Source organism: Oryctolagus cuniculus, chromosome 17, assembly GCF_051225735.1.
Source record: "Oryctolagus cuniculus isolate XC-2025 breed Fujian yellow rabbit chromosome 17, ASM5122573v1, whole genome shotgun sequence".
Lineage (NCBI taxonomy): Eukaryota > Metazoa > Chordata > Mammalia > Lagomorpha > Leporidae > Oryctolagus > Oryctolagus cuniculus.
Window position 1 is genome coordinate 65,770,296 of NC_142883.1, and position 23,107 is coordinate 65,793,402.

Sequence of the window (23,107 nt, forward strand, 5' to 3'; positions counted from 1 at the left end):
AGAAAATCACAAAATACTTCTTTGTGTCTTTAGATAATAAATCCTACCATTGATATGGTAGGGTGACTGGAGACTTAATTCTTAAGACATGATGTTTGTGACTCCTGTTTTTTTTTAATGTATTCATACTTTCTGACAGGTGTTTTACTCTGAAGAAATACTAATTTCATATTCCAAAAGAATTTTAATTGAAGAATAAAAGGAATGTTTCTATATATATTTTTTATATATATAATATATATTTTTTAAGGAAAGACAGTAAAAGTTACTTGGCTTCAAATAGTGGTGGTCTAATTTCTTATATTGAAGAGAGCTTCCAAAATCGCTTCCCTTTCTCAACATGTTATGTTCTCTATATCACTGAGTCAGAGACTACCTTGGTAAAATGTTTTTTATTATTATTCTATTAAAATATTTTTGATTAGCATGCAATACTGTCGCTCCCCCATTCGCGGAGGAATGACACTGGACTCTGCGCTGTTCTTTTGTCTGCTCGGCCCTTCCCGGGTTTGCTGCCAGTCCCCCACTCGCGGAGGAACGACGCCATCCCGGGTTAGCTGCCGGCCCCTCCACCTCCGTGGAGGGGCGGCACCCCCCCGCCGCTTTCCCCGCTTCCACGGAGGAGCCGCACACCGCCGGCCGGCTCTCTCGGGGGCTGCTCAGATGTTCCTCAGGTGTTCCCTCAGATGTTCCTGGTGCATGTTGTCTCTCTCCTCCTTTATAGTCCTCTTCCACCAATCCCAACTCTGCTACCCACACGCCGAGCACGCTGCTCTCCTCCTCCAATCAGGAGCAGGATCAGCTCCTGCAGCTTATCAGTCAAACCGATGAGGCAGCTGCGTAGTTGTTTGCTCCTCCCCAGTGCCATATTGTGGGAGAGCAGATGCATAGAATTAGTCCTAGTTCCAGTAATTTAGTCTAGTCTCAGTTGCTCCCCACACAATACTTTTATGGTACAGTATTTCACTACATATACAAAGCATACCTGAAACCAGGAAATAGCTTTTCTATGTCCTCAGCTTATCTGTGTTCTGGTAGCTACTAGTTGCTCTCTTCCGGTTCTTTGTGCAGTGTATAACACATTATTGTGAGCTATAGTGGAACAGGAGCACTGTGCTGTGAACACTGGAACCAGTGCCTTCTGTCTGTGTGTGGTGCCTGTTACCCAGTCTCCTTCCATTCTCTCTCGCCATACCCTTCCCAACCTCATTGTGGTTTTGATTTACATGTCCCTGAAGGCTAGTGATATTGAACATTTCTTCATGCTTTTGTTTTCTTTTGTGTTTCCTCTCCAGAGAAATATCTATTCAGATTCTTTGTCTGTTTGTTAACTGGATTGTTCCGTTTTTGTGGTGTTTGGGGTTCTGTACATGTTCTGAGTCATAGTCCTTTGTTAGATGCACAGCTTGTAACTGTTTTCTGTCAGCTGTGATTTGTTCCTTTTGCTGTACAGAAGCTTCTTAGTTTGGGATGATCACATTTGTCTGTTTCTCCTTTCCTCTCTGTGCTCTTGGGGTCTTTTTTTTTTTAAAAATTAAGGTTTGCCAATGTTTTCCCCCAGGGGTTTCATAATTTCAGGTCTTACATTTATGTCTCTTCCATTATGAGTTGATTTTAGATTATGGTGAGAGGCATGGGATGACATTTTGGATTCTGGGTATGGATATTTTATTTTAAAGATTTATTTATTTTTACTTGAAATGCAGAGTTATAGAGAGGCAGAGGCAGAGGGAGAGAGAGGTCTTTCATCTGCTGGTTCACTTCCCAGATGGCCACAATGGCCAGAGCTGCACCGATCCAAAGCCAGGAGCCAGGAGCTTCTTCCAGGTCTCCCACATGGGTGTAGGGGCCCAAGAACTTGGGCCATCTTCTACTGCTTTTTCAGGCCACAGGAGAGAGCTGGATCAGAAGTACAGCAGCCAGGACTGGAACCAGTGCCCATATGGGATGCCAGCATTGCAGGTGGTGGCACTGCTAAGCCACAGTGCGGCCCCGTGGGTATGGATATTTAGGTTTAGGTTTCCCAGCACCACTTATGTAAGAGACTGTCCTTTCTCTGGTATGAGTTTTATCAGATTTATCAAAGAGCAATTGGCTGTAGGTATGTAGATTAATTTTTGATATCTCTATTTTGTTCCAATAGTCTGTATGTCTGTTTTTATGCTGATACCATACTCTTTTTATTACAGTAACTCTATAATATGTCTTGAAATCTGATGTTGTGATGCCTCCAACTTTGTTGTTCAAGATATCTTTATCTATTTGAGTTCTTTTAAAGTCCTTCTATATGAATTTTAGGATTGTTTTTTCTAGTTCTGTGAATGATGTCTATCATTTTGGTTGTAATTACATTGAAGCTGTGAATTGCTTCAGGTATCATGGACTTCTACTAGTATTAATTTTTCTAATCTGCATACAGAGAACTTTGTGGGTTTTTTTTTTTGTCTTCTTCACATTCTTTCATCAGTGCTTTGCAATTTTTATTGTAAATGTCTTTCACGTCCTTGGTTAAATTTTATTCTGGGTGATGGGAGGGCAGATCTTGGCCTCACACTTAAACTGTTAAGACACTCGTGTCCCATTTGGAGTGCCTGGGTTCAATACCCGATTTCACTACTTACTCCAGCTTCCTGCTACTCCAGACCCTCAGAGGCAATGGTAATGACTCAAGTAATTTGCCTTCCATTTCTGGGACCTGGGTTGAGTTCTTGGATTTTAGGCCTGACCTAACCCTTTCTGTTGTGGCATTTAGAGATTGAACCAGCAAATGGGAGCTGCCTGTCTCTGTCTGTGTCTCTCTCTCAAATAAATTTTTAAAAATTAAAGCTTATTTCAAGATATTTCATTTTTCTATAACTATTGCTAATAGGATTGCTCTTAATTTCTCTGTTAGTGAGCCCATTATTGATGATAAAAATACTGCTTATTTTTAGTTCTTGATTTTGTTTCCTGCAGCTTTACTGAATTAATTAATCAGTTCTGATAGTTTCTTGGTGGAGTCTACATTACTCTGTATAAAGAGTTACATCATCTGCAAATAGGGATACTTCAACTTTTTTCAACTTCTTCCTTTCTTTCTTTCTTTTTTTTTGCACAGGCAGTTAGACAGTGAGAGAGAGAGACAGAAAGGTCTTCCTTCCGTTGGTTCACCCCCCAAAATGGCCACCATGGCTGGCGCGCCGTGCCGATCCAAAGCCAGGAGCCAGGTGCTTCCTCCTGGTCTCCCATGTGGGTGCAGGGCCCAAGTACTTGGGCCATCCTCCACTGCCTTCCCGGGCCACAGCAAAGAGCTGGACTGGAAGAGGAGCAACCAGGACAGAATCTGGTGCCCCGACTGGGTCTTGAACCCGGGGTGCCAGCGCCGCAGATGGAAGATCTTAGAAAAAAAAATCAGAGGCCGGCGCCGCGGCTCACTAGGCTAATCCTCCTCCTTGCGGCGCCGGCACACCGGGTTCTAGTCCCGGTCGGGGAACTGGATTCTGTCCCGGTTGCCCCTCTTCCAGGCCAGCTCTCTGCTGTGGCCAGGGAGTGCAGTGGAGGATGGCCCAGGTGCTTGGGCCCTGCACCCCATGGGAGACCAGGAGAAGCACCTGGCTCCTGCCGTCGGATCAGCACTGTGCACCCGCCGCAGTGCGCCAGCCGTGGCGGCCATTGGAGGGTGAACCAACGGCAAAGGAAGACCTTTCTGTCTGTCTCTCTCTCTCACTGTCCACTCTGCCTGTCAAAAAATTAAAAAAATAAAAAATGAAAAAAAATGCAGACATCTTTTGAAAAAAAAAGAAAAGAAAAAAAGATCAGAGCCAAAGCAAATAGAAAAAATTTTTTCTTTTTTTTTCTTTTTTTTTTATTTGAGAGGCTGGTGTTGTGGCATAGCTGGTAAAATGACTACCTGCAATGCCAGCATCCTGTATAGGCACCAGTTCAAGTTCTGGCTGTCCCGCTTCCAATCTAGCTCCCTAATGCACCTGGGAGAGCAGCGGAAGGAGTCCAAAGTGCTTGGACCCCAGAATCCATGTGGAAGACCCAGAAGATCCTGGATCCTGACTTCGGTCTGGCCCAACCCTAGTCCTTTATGTTCGGTTCGGGAGTGAACCAGCAGATGAAAGATATCTCTTTCTGTCTCTTCCTCCTCTGTGTACAACTCTGCTGTCCAAATAAATAACACAAATAAAAAAAATTAAAAAGTGATTGATTTATTTGAAAGGCAGAGTGACAGGAGGGAAAGGGGGGAGGGAGGGAGAGAGAGCTTTCACCTGGTGGTTTCACAAATGGCCACATCCAGGTCTGGGTCAGGCCAAAGCCAGGAGCCAAGAACTCCATCCTGGTTTTACACATGGGTGGCAGAGGCTCAAGTACTTGAGTCATCATCTGCTTCTTCCAAGGTGCATTAGCGTGGAGCTAGATTAAATGTGGAATAACTGGGGCTAGTGCTGTAGCATAGTAGTCTAAGCCTCTGCCTGTGGCACTGGCATCTCATATGGTTGCTGGTTTGTATCCAGGCTGTTCCTCTTCCAATCCAGCTTTCTGCTATGGCCAGAAAAAGCAGTGGAAGATGGCCTAAGTGCTTGGGCTCATGTATGTGTGTGGGAGACCCAGAAGAAACTCCTGGCTCCTGGCTTCAGAACAGCCTACCATTGGCCATTGTGGCCATTTGGGGAGTGAACCAGCAGATGAAAGAACTTTCTCTCCATCTCCCCTGCTCTGTAACTCTACCTCTCAAATAAATAAATAAATCTTTAAAAAAATGGAATAGCTGATACTGGAACTTGCAGTCCAATATGTGGTGCAGGCTTCCCAAGCTGTAGCTTAGCCAACTGGATCACAATACCATCCCCAGATCTTTATCAATTCTTCCATTGCACTAACATTTGGTTTGGTTTATTCTTGTTTTTCTAGGTCCTTGATATACATTGTTAGGTTGTATGTTTTATAACTTCTTTTTTTTTCTTGCTCTTCCTTTTTTTATTGAAAGGCAGAATGACAGAAAAAGAGGGACAGAGAGAAAAAGAGATGTTCCATCTGCTGGTTCATTCCCCAAATGAATGCAACTGCCTGGGCTTGGCCAGGCTGAAGCCAGGAGTCTGGGACTCCATGTGAGTCTCCCACATGAGTTGCAGGGACCTAAATACTTGGGCTGTCTCCTGCTGCTTTCATAGGCACATTAGCAGGGAGCCGGATCATAAGCAGAACAGGCAGAACTCAAACAGGTGCTCAGATATGGAACATCCATGTCATGAGTGGCAGCTTAACCCCGTGTGACACAACACCAGGCACTGATCATTTTTTTAATGTAGGGACTTACTATTTTATATTCATTCTTAGGAATCCCCAGAATTTGTATATTTCTCTTAATATTGGCCTGCACAGTTCAAAGGCTATCTCCATTTTATATCCTTTTTTTTTGGAGGGGAGGGGGGTCTGGTTTATTCCAACAGATGTCTTGAATTTCAGATAATATTTTTTTCTTAGCTTGGTCTAGTCTGTTATTGAGGCTTTCAGCTGTACTTTTTATTCAACACTGAATTTCTCCATTTTCAAGATTTCTGTTTGACTCTTTTTCAAGATCTCTGTATCTTTGCTGAATTTCTCATTAAAGCCATGAATTGTTTTCTGGCTGTTGTTCATCTCAGAGTGTGTTTTCTCTTGTATCTCTTTGAGCATCCTAGTAATCATTACTTTGAATATCAGGTATTTTTAAGTCTCTTTTCCTTGGAATTTGTTACTCAAGCATTATTTTTTCCTTTGGAGGTGTTATACTGCCTTGCCTTTTCATACTTCAGTGTTCCTACATGGATATTTGTCATCTGGCAGAATAGCTGTTTCTTTCACAAGATTGATTTGTTTATTTGAGGCAAAGTTACAGAGAAAGGGGAAGAGACAGAAAGAAAGATCTTCCATCCAGTGGTCACTCCCCTAAATGGCCACAATGACTAGAGATGGGCTGATCCAGAGCCAGGAACCAGGAGCTTCTTCCAGGTCTCCCCATGCAGGAGCAGGGGCCCAAGTACTTGGGCCATCTTCTGCTGCTTTTCCAGGCCATACCAGAGAGCTGGATCGGAAGAGGAGCAGCTAGGACACAAACCAGCACCCATCTGGGATGCCGGCACTGCAGGTGGAGGCTTAGCCTACTAAGCCACAGCACTGGACCCTTCTTTCACTTTTAATCAGTTGATTTTGTGTAAAAGACTTTTTCCTAAAAATGTGTATTTGGGTATCTGGTAAGAATTTTGGCTTTATTTTAATTTGGATGCTGTGAAGTCTCCCAGTGTCTTCTTTCATAGCAAAGGATGACAGTGGCATTTGGGACATGGGGTTCTCTTCTCAGTCCTCGAGGAATGCATGGTTCTTGGTAGCAGCTCGTATGGCAGAGTCCAGGGCCACAAGGGTACCACCCTCAGTCCACTGTGCCTGAGGTGCAGGAATGCTGCCCTGAGGTCTGACGTGGTTGCTCAGGTGCTCACGTAGGCAGGGATGTGTTTGCTGTCACAGAGGCACTAAGTCCAGCAAGGATTCAGGAGTTCCTGGAGTGCCAGCCCCATGCTTCCATACAATGCCTGAATACCCATCTGCCTTTTTTTTTTTTTTACCCCAGTTACTCTCTCTGTGTTGTACTGCCTGGAGTTGAGGGTTGAGGGAGGATTGGAATGAGCAGTCTTGTGGCCACCTATGATACAATGCTAGATCAAACCTAAGTCCTTCAGCCTGCAAAAAAAAAAAAAAAAAAAAAGAAAAAAAAAAAAGGCCTGCAGACTCGGGTATGGTCAAGCGCAAATTTGTCATGACCTGCCAACTGCTGACATGGACTTGCTACCTGAGACCACTGCAATCAACCACATGTGATGTCGGCCTGGATATAAGTCTAATTCACTGGGGCTGTGGTCTCCACCTGTGACAAGGGCTGGTCCTCTGTCTACAAGCACTGACCGTGGGACTGTTAATACCTGCCAAGCGATGGTTTTACCAGATCTGTGATGCAGTTCTGTGCTCACTTTATTGCCCTACTCCCTCATGGCTGGACCTTGTTCCTCGCTTGCCTGTGGTCGGGGAACAGGGATGGGGGAGATCTCTTGGCTGTCCATTTTGAGAGTAAGTTGGCATTATCTTGTAGTTGTGTGCCAAGCCCTTAGGAGGTTGAAGGTGATGCAGGGAGAAAGAGTTGTCTGTTCCTACACGGGTGTAGTTCTTCATCTGGTGTTAGGGCAGGTTTGTCTCTGTCTGCACATGCAGGTCCGGTTATAGGAGCCTTGCTGTCTGTCTGGTGCCACTGTAGTGGGACTGCTACTGATCTCAATTTCCTGCCCTACTCCTTTGTGGTTGGTCTTCTTTGCTGTCTGCTTGAAGGTAAGCAGCTTTAAGGCTAGGTCCTAACTCACTTTACTGCCCTGCTGCCCAGGGACTGGAGTTTGCCCTGCTGTGTGCTGGAGTTTGAGGCAGGAGTACATGGCTGAGGAGGATCCAAAGTCTTAGTCTGTGAGTCCTGTCCAGGAGGCAGAGACCATGGCGTCCTCTCTGAGTCTGGATTTCACAGTCGCAAGCCTGGTCTTGAGTTTCAAGTCTAAGGTCTGGACTTCCCTCTTCCCCAGGCAGTAATTGTTTCTCTCTAGACTGGGCTGCTCGGAGCTTGGGGAAGGGTGATGTAGTAAAAATTTCCTTCTTACCCTTAAAAAACAAGAAAAATGATTGATTGATTTGAAAGGATTAGCATCAGAGACAGAGAGAGAGATCTTTGATCCACTGGTTCACACCTTTGATGGCCTCAATGGCTAGATCTGGGCTAGATCAAAGCCAGGAGTCAGAAACTCCCTCAGTATCTCACAGAGGTGTCAGGGGCCCAAGCATTTGGACCGTCATCTGGTGATGTTCCAATTGCATTAGCAGGGACTGGATTGGGAAGCAGAGTCACTTGAGACAGGAACCTAAGCTCCCAAATCAGCTGTGATTTAATTCACTGTGCCACAGTGCCCCTTGTTGCCTTCTTCACTACCTTGTTATTTTTTTTATTTTTTATACATTTTTTTTATTTGACAGGTAGAGTTACAGACAGTGAGAGAGAGAGACAGAGAGAAAGGTCTTCCTTCCATTGGTTCACTCCCCAAGGCTGCTATGGCCGGCGCTGTGCCGATCTGAAGCCAGGAGCCAGGTGCTTCTTCCTGGTCTCCCATGGGGTGCAGGGCCCAAGCACCTGGGCCATCCTCCACTGCCCTCCTGGGCCACAGCAGAGAGCTGGACTGGAAGAGGAGCAACCGGGACTAGAACCAGCATCCATATGGGATGCCAGAACCACAGGCACTGTGGTCACCTTGCTTTGGCTTTTGTGAAGGTGAATTAGTTTGTGAACAGCTATTCAAATTAATATCTGTGTTGAGAGAAGTTCACCTGAATATCTTACTCAGCAGCGATTTGGTCCTTCCCAGGGAGAAGTTTTGAAAGTTAGTTAGTTTAGCTTTTTGAATCTAGAAGTTAAATTATATCTTGAACAAGAAAAAAGCCACACATCAATTTATACTCTCTTGAACTGCTGAGTGTATTTTAAAAATGATTTGAAGTCTTGATAGTAAAGATTTTTATATATCTTTATAAGTAATCAGCAACTTGAAAGGATGCAGGAAATACCTTCCCATCATTCACATTTTTTGGTTTAGTACCTTTTGCATTCATAGGTAAGATTGTCATACAACTCATTTAAATAATAGACAGCAGTTCAAAGTATTAAAGGAGAGAGTGATAGTGGGACACAATCCTTCTTTGGACAACAAGATTTAAAATTCAGAAATTTGAGTTCTAGTCACACTCATACAATAAAATTTTATTTTATTTAATGATATGAGCTGATTGGAATCAATTAATCTGGCAGTTATACTACAGATAAGGGGGATCAACCTGAATCCTTTCCCCTCCATGCCACCATCTTAAATTTCTAAGGCCTAGATATTTTAATTATTTTTCCACAGTTTCATACCTTAGTAGGTAGCAGAGGAGGAAGGAAGGACTAGAATTAAGCTTCCTTTTCTGATAGCATTGTTTTCCTGACTTCATTTCGTTGCCTGATTTTTGTTGTGAATTTATAATTATATGATACAAACTTTGTATGTTCTTAAGAATAAATACATGATTTAGGGAAGCAAAATGGAAAAAGCACAAAGAAATAAGACAAAGTTGACATCTTAGCTCTACCACTTACTAAACGTATAACTTGAGGCAAGGTAACTAACCTCTCTGATTGCTAATTACCTCATCTGTAAAATTATATTTTCAATAGCACCTATGTCATACAGTTGTAGTTACCTATAAATTGTGTGGAACCCCTGGCCCCATTACATAACATATAGTTACTAGGTAACAAGTTTTCTTTCTTCACATGTTCTTTCCCTCTCTTTTCTAAAGTTTCCTTTAACTTTCAATCAACTGTTTCACCTGACAAATTTGGCCCTTATCTCAGAAAGTTTTTTTAAAAAATCACTTATAGTTCTAAATTGGTAATAAATGAGTATTTTAAGAATCTGATTTATCTACAATTACTTGTAGCTTATATAGTGTGAATCTTTATGTGACCTGTTCTTATATTTAGTCTAACAATCTCATTATATTTAGTCTAACAATCTCATTATATTTAGTCTAACAATCTCATTATCAGATGTTCTTATTTCTAGTTTCCGTACTTGTTCCAGAAGCACCACAACCTTTATAGTTATGATTTCAGGGAGCACAATATGTGCAACCTTGTTTTTTTTTTTTTTTTCAGAAACCAAAGACAAAACATGACCTTTTGTTGTAATCTCCACAGTGGAGACACTTTTGAGAGGAGAAAGAAATATTTTTGATTGATGAACATGTCTTCTTGACACATGATAGTAGAACTGGTCAGTATCTCTTTTTATATATTGTATGAGTATAATTTCTCTGAACTAATTGATTACTTAAGGCTCTGAAATTACTACCTTCCATTAAAAAGGTTAGCTGATTTTTGTGTCTGTAGCCTTACATTAACTTATTTTTGCATTTATAGTCTTGAATTAAGTAACCAAGCTGGTTTGACCCTACTGTTACAGTGTGAGCTCCTTTCCTTTGGAAACCACTTCAAGCCATTTTGATTATCTTCCACCAGGCTGTATGTGTTGTGTGTGTGTGTGTGGGAGGGTTGTTTAAGTTTGCTTATTTACATAGTCAGCCATAAGCCCCATCATCCAAGGCATGTCAGTGTTTATCTTCGAGTAGACAGGCATTCGTTTGAAACATAGGGTAAGCTGCTCTGAATCAGTCCCTTCCCCTACACAGACTTCTTTTTGTTGTTGTTGTTGGCACTGTATTCCAGGTTGAAATGCCTCCGCGTCAGTGCCATGGGTCACTGTTGGTAATATATATTAGTGTGTTGTGCTTTGTAGGTATGGTGGTAAAAATACGTAACATAACCTACATATTTGGTCAATAATACTGAAGTTATTTGAGGAAATATTGCATAAACATTCAAAAGTAGAAACCTTTTTAAAAATTTACAACAACTTCTTATTTGTTTACTTACTAACTTGCTTAGTAGTAATATATTGAACTCTAATTTTCATTATCTGATATTTGACTTCACAGCAGGCTGTTATACTCAACAATATGGTTTAAGGGAGAAATTTTCAAAGAAATTTTATTAGAAATGGAGATTTAAGATTTGTCTATTTTGTCGACACATTGCCTTGATTGTTGGGACACAGTGGCAGCAGTTAATTTTTTTAAGATTTATTTTATTTATTTGAAAGACAGAGTTACAGAGAGAGGTAGAGCCAGAGTGGGGGGATCTTCCATCCTTGGTTCACTTCCCCAGATAACTGCGATGGCCAGAGCTGAACTGATCCGAAGCCAGGAGCCAGGAGCTTCTTCCAGGTCTCCCACATGGGTGCAGTGGCCCAAGGACTTGGGCCATCTTCCACTGCTTTCCCAGACCATAACAGAGAGCTGCATTGGAAATGGAGCAGCTGGGACAGAAACTGGCGCCCATATGGGATGCTGGCACTACAGGCTAGGGTTTTAACCTGCTGTGCCACAATGCCGACTGCTGTAGCAGTTAGTTTTCTCATTTTATTGTTAATTCAGGGCTTTCAAGTACTTTTCAGAGCTCTTTCTCTCCCTACTCAAGAGAATACATCTTCAGTCATTTTGCGTATCTTTCTTGTACTTCCTTTGTAGACAAGCCTATGTGTTAAAACTAATAGACTCAGGGGCCAGCGCTGTGGTCCAGTGGGTTAATGCCCTGGCCTGAAGTGCCCGCATCCCATATGGGTGCTGGTTTGAGACCCAGCTGCTCACATCCTGTCCAGCTCTCTGCTATGGCCTGGGAAAGCAGTAGAAGATGGCCCAAGTCCTTGAGCCCCTGCACCCACACACCCACATGGGAGACCAGGAAGAAGCTCCTGGCTCCTGGCTCCTGGCTACAGATTGGCACAGCTTCGGCCTTTGCGGCCATCTGAGGAGTGAACCATTGGATGGAAGATTCTCTCTCTCTCTCTCTCTCTCTCTGCCTCTTCTCTTTCTGTGTAACTCTGACTTTCAAATAAATAAATCTTTTAAAAAAGAAAAACTAATAGACCCAAAGGAATCCAAACACAAGCTCCTCCTCTTGGAGAACTTGTGCTTTAGTTAGAGAGAGAAACTTGGAAATAACTAACACAGCTGATAACTGGGGTTACAGTGGAAGCTTTTATCAAGGATCTGGAAAAGACCAAATGGGGTAATTAAAATTAAATGGTACTTAGGAGGAAGATCTGTTTGCTCAGCACTCTAGAGGGGCAGGAGTTTGCAGGGAGATGAGTGATAGGAACACAATCTTCATTTTCTGCTCCTTAGGAATGTATCCTTTTGGTTTCTTCTGCAGTTTGAGAGTGGGTTAGATTTGGTTTTACTTTAGTCAATGACAGAATTGTGCCTTACTGATAAAGATAGCTAATGTGACCCACAATATGGGTAGTCACATAGCTGAGTATCTATTTCATGTGGTGACAGTGTTACTTTGCATGAACTGCTATTTTGATTAAAGTTTTAAATTTAGTTATATTTGAATCTTATCAAAATATTTAACTGAGAGTTGAAAATGAGATCACACACTATTTGAAATATTTGATAATGGGTACTATGTGCCTAGAAATATAAGGAACATAAGTAAGATAGCTATGATATTAAAAATAGCTTGTTACTGAGAAAAATGTTGAAAGTTAAAATATGCCCCAGTATCATCTGTGTATAGGGATACAATTTACATTCTAGGGTTATATGTACAGTATTCAGAGATAGAGAAGTGGTTTAGTCTGGTTGACATATTCTCAAACAGCTCCAAAAACTTTATTCTAGTCAACCTGTTCATATTAGGAAACTAATTCAGGTGCATGCCCTTTAGAAGCAAAACAGGATAGTTGCACACTCTGAACTCTCACTTCTTTTTAAAATGTCCTTTTAGGTCTTAAAGTTATCTTGAACAGCACAATTCTGCTATCATAGAACTAGACTTAGACTTACTGTTCTCTGGATTTTCTTTAGAGCACAGTAATAAGTTCACACTCTCCAAGGTAGCTACTGTTTTGCTCCATCCTTTCTCTGTGTTGCCACACCTAGAACCTACTTATCTCCTTTGTACTTTGTAAGTCAGACTTTTTCCCCCATATGAGAGATTTGAGTGAGGGTGGAAGGGCATAAGAGAAATGAATAAAGCCAAAGTGATTTGTTTAGTGATTTTACTACTGCCCCCTTTCTCCTATGCCATCAGAGCTGCTGATAGATTCTAAAGAAGGAACAACCATTTTCCTGCTTCTATATCACTAGATGCCATTTCTAATCATAGTATTTTATGTATTCAACTCAGATGCAGAGATAGAAAGAAACAGAGGCAAACACAGAAAGAGAATTCCCATCTACTGGTTCACTCTCTAAATGACTTTCATGGCTGGAACCAAAGCCAGGAGCTATTAACTGAATTTAGGTCTCTTGCATGTGTGTACGGACCAAGTCACTTTGTCATCACCACCTAATGGGACTACTATAAAGGCTGTATAGAAAAATGAGATTTTTGGGGGTGTTAAACCTCAGTTTTACAGTAATATTTCTGGAAACATCTATTTGGTTCATAAAAAGATATCTGTAGGGCCGGCACCACAGCTCACTTGGCTAATCCTCCACCTGTGGCGCCATTACCCCGGGTTTTAGTCCCTGCTGGGACACCAGATTCTGTCCCAGTTGCCCTTCTTCCAGGCCAGCTCTCTGCTTTGGCCTGGGAGTGCAGTGGAGGATGGCCCAAGTGTTTGGGCCCTGCACCCACATGGGAGACCAGGAGAAGCACCTGGCTCCTGGCTTTGAATCAGCATGGTGCACCGGCTGCAGTGTGCTGGCCGCAGCGGCCATTGGAGGGTGAACCAATGGCAAAAGGAAGACCTTTCTCTCTGTCTCTCTCTCTCTCTCACTGTCCACTCTGCCTGTCAAAAAATAAAATAAAAAAAGTAAAGATATCTGTGGTCATATAATTAAATTTTTATGGCATTTATTGGGGGAATATTCAAATTATTAGGAATATAGATAACACAATAGCAAATTTAATATACCAAAGGGAAAATCAGGACCAGATTTAGGTTCTGTTAAAGTATTTGAACTTTAAAATAGTTTAAAATTTTTGTAATTTTGTAATAGGGTCACTTATAGCTAACAGAGTTTTGATGAAAATTTAATTTGGAAAAGGAAATAAAAAGAAAATGGTTAATCTTTCATTGTGATTTGGAGAAACTGTTTTTGAAAAATTAGTAAGAAAAATACTACTCCTGGAGCCAGCACTGTGGTGCAGCTGGTTAAACTGCTGCCTATAGCGCCGGCATCCCATATTGGCACCAGTTCAAATCCCGGCTGCTCCAACTCTGATCCAGCTTCCAGCTAATGTTTCTGGGAAAGATGGTGCAGTAGAAGATGGCTCAAGTGCTCAGGCCCTTGCACCCATGTTGGAGACCCAGATGAAGTTCCTGGATCCTGGCTTTAGCAGTGACCAGCCCCAGCCGATGTAGTCACTTGGAGAGTGAACCAGCATACTCTAACCAACCAGAATATAATCAGAAACTTAGAGGAGAATAATTGAATGGCTGAAAGGTCTGCTGATTAAAGTATATTTCATCACAGGAAGGCTTTACCAATCAATCCTATTTTCTTCCATTTAGTCTTATTTCTCATTTCTCCCTTTATTTAAAATTTAAGAAGATGATGATGTCAAAATAGACTGAAATATGCAATAAGTGTAAAGTCTGAGCAAATGACAAAGGTGTATAGATTTGAGATTTCTAAAAGCTAATGTCCAGTAGTCTCCTCTTATTCCCTAGTACATTCTAAGACCTCAGGAGTGTTGTGTACATCCGTAGATGCATGAAACCACAGAAAATTCACGCCTTGGCCCTCCAAACTAAGTCCTTACTATCACACACTATGGCTGAAACTTCTGTAATTTTAGGTACAAGGCTAAAGTAGCCTGACATTCTTTTTCTCCCCTCACAAGATCATTGATAAAAGTTTCATCCCTAATGTAGGTCAACGTCAGGGTATATATTTTTTCTTTAATAAGTCAAACTGTTTTACCTTTTTAGTTTGCTTTTCTGTGAGATACCTGAATTACCACATCACTATTCTTGTGCTTTGGAGTCATTATTAAACAGAATAAAGCTTCCTTGAGCATAAGCATTGTGACTCCCTAACAGTCACTCTGATGACTTGAAATGGCTCCCAAGTGGCTAATGGGTAGTAGTGTGCACAACATGGATACACTGGGCAAGACAGAGCACAATGGCATGAGATTTCATCACGCCACTCATTACCACGTATAGTTTACAACTCTGAAATTGTTTACTTCTGGAATTTTCCATTTAATATATTTGGACCCTCATTGACCAGGCATAACAAGCCGTAAAAAGCGAAACTGCACATAAGTGAGGACTACTGTATGAGCATTAAATGGACTGGTAACAGATAGCCCTGATGGGCATATGAGAAATGCCTCTAAAATAGAAAGGAGAGGTCTACAGACAAAACCATTATTTAATGTAGGGACACATAGCCATGTATTTTTGAACTGTACACCACATATGGGCGAAAACAACTTTAAAGTTTTGGAATGTATTGGTACTCTGCCTGGCGCTGCAGGTGGATAAAGGATGTTCAGCCAGTAAAGTCTATGCAGATCTTCCAAAATCTTAAAAATCTGAAACACTTCTGAATCCTAACCATTTTGGATAAGGATATTCACCTTGTAATGATTTTTAGTGAGTTTTTTAGTAGGCTTAGGTGGTGATGTACATCTCCATAAGCCTCTGTGTATTGTTTATTCAAGTACATTAATCCCAACAAATTTGAAGTACATATTTGACCTTCAACTAAAGTTGATCACATGACCCATTTACTTTCTTTTTAACCTGTCCTTTCTTAGTTCTTTTAGACAATCTGTTGCTGAGTCTGGTTATATCCATATCTAGATCAGGGTCTTTCCAGCAATGCCACCATTGGTACCTAATAGAGCTAACACTGCTGCCACTGAAGATGGACTTTCCTCACTTTCACATGTGTATGTGACAAGAGTTTGGTGAGAGGAGACAGTGGCTGAGGGTGGTGGTGGTGACAGAAATACCATGGGAAAAGGCAATGAGAGGGATGGGAAGGAAAAAGAAACTCTTACATGCTTATCTGATAGTTCTGACTAGTGCCACTATGCATTTAGAATTATGACATACTGTATAAAAGCCTCTTTTAAGGAATTATTTTGATTTATTTGACCACATGTATTAGTTAACAAAGTTTTTTTTTAAATTGAATTGTATTTAGTTACACAGAAATGCACAAATACACACACTCTCAGTGAGAAGAAAGAGAAGAGAGAGAGAGAGAGGAGAGAGAGAGAGAGAAAGCTTAGATCCCCTAGTTGGCTCTCCAAATGCCACAGTGGCAGTTAGGCCATGCAAACACTGGAGCTGAGAACCAATTCAGGTCCCATCCTAGGTGGCAGAGACCCAAGTACTTGAGCTATCACCTGCTGCCTCCCAGAATGTACATTAGCAGGAAGCTAGAAATGGGGGTAGAACTGAGATTCAGATCAGACACTGATATGGGATGTGGGCATGTTAACTGGCTTTTTAACCACCAGGTCAAATGTCTGAACCTTTTTACTTTTAATGTTTGTTTTCTTTCTCCAGTTATACTACATATGATTATGTATCATGTGTAGATTTATCTTTATATTCCTTGAAACTTTACAGTTTTGCTTTAAAACCAGTGTGTGTGTGTGTGTGTGTGTGTGTGTGTGTGTATTATCATTTTTAAAATATTTTGAGCTTCACTGTCCAATATGGGAACCATTAGCCATATAAATTTTGACTTAAATTAGTTAAAATAAAATATGTAATTCTTCAACTGCATTAGCCATATTTCAACTTCTCAGTTACTATGTGTGATGAGTGGTTACCATTTTGGACAGTTAGTTATGGAACATTTCTGTATTTTCAGAAAATTTTGTTGGATAGTGTTGGTGTAGAACTTGTAGAGTGAATGATAGATTCACTTAAAATGTAACTTATTTTCATCTTTAAAAAGAAAATATTTAACAGAAACATCTATTTCTATTTTTATAATATCCCATGAGTCCATCTAGTGTTGGAAAACATGCTTTAAGAGATAAGATGGAGACCAGCATCATTGTGCAATGGGTTAAGCCATCACCTTTGACAGCAGCACCCTGTACAAGGGCAGGTTTCAGTCCCAGATGCTCTGCTTCCGATCCAGCTCCCTGCTAATGCCTGAAAAAAAAGCAGTGGAGGATGGCCCAAGTACTTGGGCCCCTGCCACTCCTGTGGGAGAATGGATGGATTTCCAAGCTCCTGGCTTTGGCCTTGCTCAGCCCTGGGTATTGGGGCCATTTAGGAGGTGAGCTGGTGGAAAGAGGATCTCTCTCTATCTCCTTCTCTGTGACTCTACCTTTCAAATAAATAAATCCATTTTTTGAAAAAAGAGATAAAATGACCTTTTAATTAGAACTTGGGATTTTACTAAATAAATGCCTATTTTTAAATTGTTGGAAAAAAAAATTGTTCTTGACTGTATAAGTATTTCCTTTTCAGTACTGCTTACATTACAAACTGTGTGGCCAATTCTTTACCTTGTTATAGAAAGCTAGACATCAAGCTTATGTCAGTTATCCTACATACCAACATAAATGAGGTAGGATGGCAGTAAGAAGAGAGTGGGGGAGATATGCAGAGAAACGTCTCAAAGAAGGGAATTTTTCCTTATGTATTGATGATATCAGAAATGCCTTTAGGGGCAAGTATTTGGCCTATCGGTTAAGATGCCTACATCTCACATTGGAGTACCTAAATTTGATCCCTAGCTCCAGTTCCCGATTTCAGCTTCTAGCCAAGGTGGACCCTGGAAGACAGTGGTGATGCCCAAAGTACTTGAGTCCCTACCACCCATATTGGAGCTGTGGATTGAATTCCTGGCTACCAGCTTTGGGCTGGTCCAGGCCTGGCTGTGCAGCCATTTGGGGAATGGACCAGTGGATGGGACATCTCTTTTTCTATCTCTGTTTCACTCTATATCTCTGTCTCTCAAGCAAATCAAGAAAAAAATCAAAAGAAATCACAGTAGACCACAGAATAGAAAATTTATTCACTTCAGATAATATCACAGAGATTTCCTGGTACAGTGTCCTTTCCTCACCTCATTCCTAAATGTTGATCCTGTTTTTAAAAAATAACAGAGTTACCTATTATATATTACAGTTTTATGAAATTAAAAAATGAGGTAAAAACATTCCATAAAGTTAAACTTATGCACATTTTCTTGATTGCTTTTATGAAAGAATAATTGAATTTCCCTACTTTAATGTGACTTTAGAGACTGCTAAATTTTAGTTTTGAAGGAAAAATATATGTTTTTGTAGAAAATCAGGCATTATATCTGACAGTCCATAAGGTTTTTTTAAATTCAGTTCTTTATGTCCTTGTGGATATTGAGGTGGACTCTCAAGATTTCTCAGTCCAAACCTTAACCTAAAAATCATCGTAACTCTAGCAGTCAGTCCTCATGCAGGGAAGTGTTCTTTGCTTTTGTTTCAGTGGGGCCTCCTCATATGGGAACATGTTTCATCTAGACATATGAAGATATTCGTATTAGGCTGATGATAATTGTGCATTCTGTTTTTATATGTATTTAAAATGTGTCAGTGATGTGCCCTGATGTTTCATTATGGAGGGAAAAAAGCACTCCCAGGTCACAGCAGAGAGCCGGACTGGAAGAGGAGCAACCGGGACAGAATCTGGCACCCAGAGCCGCGGCGCCGGCTGTACATCATTTTTTAAAACAATTAAATTTAGCAGTGAGTGGCCACCGCCTCTGCCGCTGTTGTTGAGGTGGAGGCCATGGAGGCCATGGAGGTGGAGGCCAAGGCCCCAGTGCAGGGGGCGCACCCAGGGCTCAGGCCAGGCCTCAGTCGCCATGGCGCAGCCCCACCATGGCACAGAGCCTGCAGATGGAGATCCCCAACTTCGGCCATGGCATCTTGGAGTGCCTCAGAGAACAGCAGCTGCAGGGCTGCCCTGTGACGTGTCGGTGGTGGTCAGGGGTCAGGCCGTGCTGGCCGCCAGCAGCTCTTACTCCTGTTCAACAGCAGCCGCAGCACCGTGGTGGAGCTGCCGGCGGCTGTGCAGCCGCAGTCCTTCCAGCAGACCCTGAGCTTCCGCTACACGGGCCGGTGAGCACGAACGTGGGACCAGTTCCTGCTCACGGACATGGCGGGCTTCCTGCAGATCCAGGAGATCCTGGAGAAAGGCGCAGAGTTCTTCCTGAAGGTGAGCTCCTGGAGCGGCGACTCGCAGGGCCTGCACACCTAGGGGCGCCCTCGTCCTAGCCGCAGAGCCCCGTGGCGCAGACTTCAGGCTGGCCCACCTGCAGCTCGCCACTGCCCCTCGTGTCACGGGTCAGGAAGGAGCAGCAGGAGTCGGACTCTGCAGTGCACGCCCGGGGCCAAGCGGCTGTGGGACGGTGGCCCCAAGGAGGCCAGGGGCGGTGGCGGCAGTGGCGGTAGCCGCAAGATGGCCAAGTTCTCCATGCTGGACCTGGCGGCCAACCGGCAGCCCCTGCAGCAGGTCCCTGCCGGGGTGGCCTTGGCTGCGGGGGTGGGGGCAGGGCAGCCGGCCAGCGGGGCGGTGGTGGCCGCTGCGGGCGTGGGAAGCGGGCCCAGCACGTCGGACCGCAGGGGCCCAGGCACCTGGAGCGCCTACACCAGGACAGCCCGACTCCTACCAGGAGGAGGACGACGCGGGGAGGAAGGCTCGGACGAGCAGTGCCGGCAGATCTGCAACAGGTACACCGTGCACAGCGCGATGAACGTGGGCCCGACAGCCGAGAAGGTTGAGGCCCTCCTGGAACCCGCAGTCCGATCCGGGTGCGGCAAGATTGGTGTCGCTCCTGGCTGAGCTACTCGACCAGATCGGCACCCGTTGTCACCCCAAGCTCCAGGAGGAAGGCGGCCCCTCAGAGAAGCCGGAGCTGGTGGCAGGCGCCAAGGTGTGCATCACGAGGGCGCAGCTCAGGAACCCGGCACTAGGTCTTGCCGCGGCCGCTCCTCACCTCCTCCTTTGACCGGAACGCACTGGCCCCCAGCTGTGGCACCGGCAAACCACTAGACAGCCGCGCCCTCCACACCCTCAAGAACCACTGCCGGAACTTCAAGGAGAACGAGAGGAACATCACCGCGGCCGGCGTGTGCCCCAACGCTCGCCGGGTCGTGCGCCAGAGCTGGATGCCCAAGCTGAAGCTGCTCACCCGAGGGCGACCCTACACCGCCTGCATCAGGGATTCAGGCAAGATGGAGCCGGAGGTGGCGGGCGGGGAGTACAGCTTCCAGCCGGCCAGCTATGGGGCGAGGAGGCCCCTTGGCCGAGACCCTGCAGTAACTGCGCCCCCACACCGCACCCAGGAGGGCCGTCACACTCCCCCACTCCACCCGGGAGGGCCGTCACACTTCCCCACCCCACCCGGGGGGCCGTCACACTCCCCCACTCCACCCAGGGGGGCCGTCACACTCCCCCACTCCACCCAGGGGGGTCCATCACACTCCCCCCACCCCACCCGGGGGGGCCATCACACTCCCCCCACCCCACCCGGGGGGGCCATCACACTCCCCCACCCCACCCGGGGGGGCCGTCACACTCTCCCACCCCACTCGGGAGGGCCATCACACTCCCCTCACCCCACCCGGGGGGTCCGTCACACTCCCCTACCCCCATGTCCTCACACACACCTTGGTCAGGAGCTACTGTCTGTCCCTCCCCAGGCCCCGAGGGGGTCGCTGCATGTTCCTGGGTCCCCTCCCCCATCCCAGTCCCTTCCCCCAGTGTGAGCTGCTGGCCAGGGTGGGCAGGGCCGGCAAGGGCGGTCAAGCAGGGGCGGGGGGCATGCCCGGGTTTCCTTCTTCCACACATGGCTCCCCCTTCCCTCACCCCAAGCTTTGTGCCCCCCCCCAACACACACACCAGTCCGGGCACGGGGCAGGGGCCTGCCTGGTGGAAGTCCTTCCTCAGCCTCCGCTGAGACTGGAGGGGTCGCTCAGGACCCCTCCGCACCCCCACCCATCCCCCAGTGCTTCCAGGCCTCCAAAGCACCTTCCTGCCTCCTCTTCAGTCCCTGCGCCTGGGGGCCGGGGCAGGCGAGGCCGTGGGCACTGCCCGTGGTACAGCCGAGCCAACAGGCTCAGAGCAATGCCACAAGCAGCCTAAGGTGGCTGGGGGTGGCGGCCCAGCACCTGCTCTCACCCCTCCAGCCCGTGTCCCCTGGAGCCCCAGGGAGGGAGATCCTCAGCCAAGGAGCCTCTTGTGTGTGAGTGTGTGTATGTGTGTGCACGCGCACGTGCAACTTGAATGAAGGTAAAAGGCAGAGTGGACCGGGGTTGGAATGGGGGGCGGGGAGCAGGCTGGGAGGGGTGGGGCTGCTGTCCTCTCCTCTGCTTACCGCCCCCCACCCCTGTCCTGCTGCCCCCACCCACCCGGGACAGGGCCCAGCCCCTACCCGTGTACAGAACATTTTTTTAGCTACTGAAATATTGAAGTATAAGATTTCCTTTTATTTTTCAAACCAACTGGACTGACCCCACCAGCCCACCTGCAGGTCCCCAGTGGGGGTGGGGGCACACTGTGGAAGGCAGGATATGGGGGGGACGTGTGCTGGGCAGGCAAGCGGAGTACGCGTGCGCGTGTGTGGAGTGTGGCTGCGTGTTCCTGACACGGGCCCCATGGGTCTGACCTGCTTCCCTCCCTCCCTCAACTTCTCTGCCCCCCCCACTGCTGTATTTCAAGGGAGGTCCCTGGCCTTGGCTGGTTGGGTGGGCCTGGTTCCCCCAGGGGCAGAGCAGGGTCTGCTTGGGCCACTGGCAGTTTTTTCTCACCATTCCTCTCGTTCTCGCCTAGGGCAAGTGTGTGTGTATGCGAGTGTGTGTACGCGAGTGTGTACGCGCATGTGCACACGGAGGCTTCTTCCCCACCCCCACACCTCTCGCCTTCTCCCCACCATTACCCGCCTTTCTGCCCCCTGGCTCTGACTTCTGTGTACACCTTGTGCCCGACGATCTCGCTTTCCAGGTGGAGCATTTTAGGGAGGGTTCCAGTGTGGGGTGGGGAGGACCAAAGGGGGTCGCCCCACACTATACCCTTCCAACAGCGTCACCACCAGCCTGCTTTGGGGGGGAGTCTCAGCCTGATCCCTGCCTTAGCCCCCAGCCACCCCGAGTGTGTATGGGGGGGTTGGCACCCCCTGCTAAAGCACAAGCTCCTTAGTCCCCACCCCATCCCCACCCCAGCGCTGACCCCAAAGCACAATATCCTGGTCTCTTGGCAAGCAGCTGGGGCCGAGGGTGGGCGGGGGACTCCAGCCAGACCCTCAGAGAACAGTGGGCGTGCCCAGGTGTGTCCAGGCCTCCAAGGCCTGAGTAGGCACACCGGCTCCCTGGAACTGGGGTTCTCCTCCCTCCCCACCTTTTCCCGCGGTGGGGGCGCTCTGCAGTGCCAGGGCCAGGTGGCAGAGCCCAGTGGTCTTCAGGGACCCCAGGAGGTGGTCCCTGGCTTCCGGGCCTGGGGGGGTAGGCCGGGGGGGGTGCAGGGGAGGGAACTTCCCACCAGGAGAGCCAGACAGGGCAGTGCCTTAGCCCAGGAGCCCCCCGCCCCCAGGCGGCCAGCTGCTGTCCCTTCCCTGAACTTCTGTAAAGGAGGAGCGGCGTCTGGAAATGTGAACCCCGGAGTATCCGTGATAGAATAAGCTAAACGCCTTTGTGACAGAAAAAAATATTCTAGTCTCATCCAAATTTATGTTCATATCTTTGGAAAATATTACTTTAATAGAAATAGATATTCGTCTGTAATCATCAGCTACATGTACTTACTATTTATAAGGATTCATTGCATAGTCTAGTGCATTTCCATGTCAGAGAAAACTATTTCCGGACGAGGCACTATCTAAGCAGGAATTCTTAAGGGGGAGGGCATCAGTTGCTGCTGTGAAAGTTTGATTCCCTGAGAAATGATGATGACACTGATGGCCGTTGTTTTTAGTCAGGCACAGTGTTCCTTTCTGAGGGATAGGTTCAGAGTCCTCAACACAGTGGCTCCATGACAGCCTCTGGTCCATTAACATCAGTATAGAGATGAAACGTACATAGGGTGCCTCTCCCAACTTGGTGCTGATTGTTTTCAGGGACCCAGTGCCTGCAAGGTAGAATAGTTACCACTAGATGGCACTCCAGCCTTTAAAAGGAACCCTTCAATGCCCATGCCTCTAAACTATTCCATTCAAGGCTTTTGTACACCTAAATGACCCAGGTTATGAACCCTCACAACAGCTGTTGTTAACCTACCTTATGAGTGAAACTGGTGAAAACTCATCTCTATGTCCTTAATTGTGGTACTCAAAAATGAAACATTTGGGGAAGAAATCACGGATTTCAACCTTGCCTTGTTGCTAGAAGCAATTTTGCCCATAATATCTGGAGTATCATGTGTCCTTCTAGTGTCTCTTGTCTTCCATCTTATTCCAGGGAGGTGTGTTTTCTAATTCTCATTCCTTTTTC

The 23,107-nt window shown here is 45.6% G+C and overlaps 1 long non-coding RNA gene and 1 pseudogene across 1 annotated transcript in view; both read left to right on the forward strand.

The window, feature by feature from the left end:
- The window catches only part of LOC103346780 (uncharacterized), a 97,811-nt gene that overhangs the window by 12,508 nt on the left and 62,196 nt on the right, over nt 1–23,107 (forward strand). The gene's annotated exons all lie outside the window — the stretch shown is intronic.
- On the forward strand, nt 18,228–19,946 carry LOC149121311 (nucleus accumbens-associated protein 1 pseudogene; annotated as a pseudogene).